The sequence below is a fragment of the Scylla paramamosain genome, chromosome 21, assembly GCF_035594125.1.
Source record: "Scylla paramamosain isolate STU-SP2022 chromosome 21, ASM3559412v1, whole genome shotgun sequence".
NCBI lineage: Eukaryota > Metazoa > Arthropoda > Malacostraca > Decapoda > Portunidae > Scylla > Scylla paramamosain.
In genome coordinates this window covers 18508267-18510766 of record NC_087171.1, presented here as the reverse complement: position 1 = coordinate 18510766, position 2500 = coordinate 18508267, and the positions used below count along the sequence as shown (strand labels likewise).

General features: G+C 40.2%; 1 long non-coding RNA gene across 2 annotated transcripts in view; it reads right to left on the bottom strand.

Annotated features, from left to right (window-relative positions):
- LOC135111170 (uncharacterized) overlaps positions 1-2500 on the bottom strand; it is a 32298-nt gene that overhangs the window by 9935 nt on the left and 19863 nt on the right. The window contains exon 3 of one of the 2 annotated variants that reach the window (XR_010273590.1): positions 1978-2167. The exons of the other annotated variant lie outside the window; for it this stretch is intronic. This is a non-coding gene — a long non-coding RNA (uncharacterized LOC135111170). Of the gene's footprint in view, positions 1-1977; positions 2168-2500 lie in introns of those variants that run through there. 2 annotated transcript variants of the gene reach the window in all.

The following is a 2500-nucleotide window of genomic DNA, read 5'->3' as shown; positions in this document are numbered from 1 at the left end:
AGTCTCGCGCGGATGAAGACTACTCAGGAATAATAAACTGGTATTATGATCTACTTATTATTTGCCTTTGTCGTAACTATCAAAACATTAAAACATTAAAAAAAAACACATCAGTAATGAATTCTTCGGTAAGAGTGAAAGCAAAACTGATTCTTTGCTAATAATCCGTGAGGGCACCAAGTAACAGCGGGCAGGGCGTGAGGCAAGCACGGGGACACGGATGAAGCCAGGTGGTAGTGCATGACTGATGTTTTTATCGCTTCCTGCGCCGCCACGACAGGATCACGCGGCGCCAACCCTCACGTTTCACAATATTAACAGACATGTGATCATTTACCACATGTCATTCGTAATACTATGTCGTAAAATGCTTTCCATTAAGCGCATAGAAAATACAAACAAAACATATAATTACGATATTAATTGTATAAGTTGAATAGCCAGATTAAAAAACAATGGTGAGATGAGGTTTGATAAGCTGGTACGTGACATGATGGGTTGCTGATAGACATTAAAAAAAACACACGCAGAAAAAAAGTAAGATCTTCTTGAACGAGTTACTCCGAAGCACACGACTCACTACTAAACAGAGGCAGCTAAAGGGCACACCTCCGTGACAGGACAGACAGGTGTGGGCAGAGAGTGAACGCTAGACGAGGAAGAGAAGGAAAGAGCATATACAGAAGCAGAAAGATGACAGACAGACAAACAGACATACAGACAGACACACACAAACACACAACCAGATAGAACAGAGACAGATAGGGAGACAACAACAACAACAAACATAGACACAAATAAACACGTATACAATGAAAGATCAACAGACACCGCCTAACACAGAGAGAGACACAGAGGGAGAGAAGTAAGGGAGGTTAGGTAAGGTCACGTCGGCGGGTCACGAGTTGGGGTCGTAAAAAGGTCAATCGGATACACGTTTACGAGGTCAGGGAGGGAAGGAGCTTAAATGACCCTTGAGGCAAAACTTTTCCTTGTAGGAGGAAATTGAGGCGAGGATTGTGAGGGTGAGAGGGAGGGAGGGAGGGAGAGAGGGATAAGGGAGAAGAGGGTGAATTAGGAAGGAAAGGAGAGTGGATAAGGGGGAGAAAAGAGAAGGGGAGGAATGATGTAGTAATGATGTTTGGGGATAAAAGGAAGGGAGAAAAAGGAAAGATGGAAAAAGGAAGGTGGGGAAGAGAAGGGAAGAAAGGAATGGAGAAAGGATGTTTGGCAATAAAGGGAAGAAAAGAAGGAAAAAGGATGGTGAGTGAAATAGTAGTAGTAGTAGTAGTGGTAGTAGTAATAGTAGTTAGTAGTAGTAGTAGTAGTAGTAGTAGTAGTAGTAGTAGTAGTAGTAGTAGTAGTAGTAGTAGTAGTAGTAATAATAGTAATAATAATAATAATAATAATAATAATAATAATAATAATAATAATAATAATAATAATAATAATAATAATAATAATAACAATTCATATATATGTGTGTGTGTGTGTGTGTGTGTGTGTGTGTGTGTGTGTGTGTGTGTGTGTGTGTGTGTGTGTGTGTGTGTGTGTGTGTGTGTGTGTGTGTGTGTGAGACATGACGCGCCGCACACCTTGCACCGCCAGCCACGTTCCATCGGCGCCATAATGCCACTCTTTACGACAGCAAAAAAACACTGATGCATATCAAGTATCACGCCACGGAGGAGGCGACGCATTCGTGAACATAATGGTAAAACATCGCATCGTAAAAATTAGAGGAATTCCAGTGAGTTTGTGGAAATCATACACAAAAGGAAAAATAAAATAAAAAATAAATAGAATAAAAAAAGAGCTATCTTCATCATGGTAATATAATGCAGAGTGATGCAGCATTGCACAATAAAAGAAGGAAGGCAGTTCTTGAAAAGTTCAGTATTAAATATTATGATTGAATCTCAAAGAATTAGCAGGGATAAAAAAATCACAAATAAAAAACACAGTAAAATTGTGGCATTGTATTGCTCGTCCGTCCTTCTCGTGGGGGAGTTACAGCGAGCCTCCCCGTGCCGCCAGATCACAACTCAATGCTGCACACAATGACGTGCTTAATGGATCAGCGTGGCACGTGCCCGCTGCATTCGGCCACGAGACACCACTCCCAAGCTTACAGTCGCCACCCTCGAGACATTGACACTGGCGACTCCTGATGATAAATAAATAAATAAATAAATAAACAAATAAATAAATACATAAATAATAAGATAAAGTAATGAAAAAAACAAAACAAAAACAATAATTCAGTCAATAAAATTTATCAAAGAACTAAAATAATGAGATCTAAAAAAATATGTACTGACACCAGCTTTTTTTTTTTTCTTTCAGCCTTCCACTTTCCATCTCTTGCATCTCCCACCTATTCCTCCTCCTAATAAAACGCCATGGACCTTTTCAGTATTGCATGATAATTACTTCTTTCCCTGCCAGCCTCTGTTGAAGCACTGGGGAGGGTGGGGAGGAGCCTTCCACAACGCTCTCC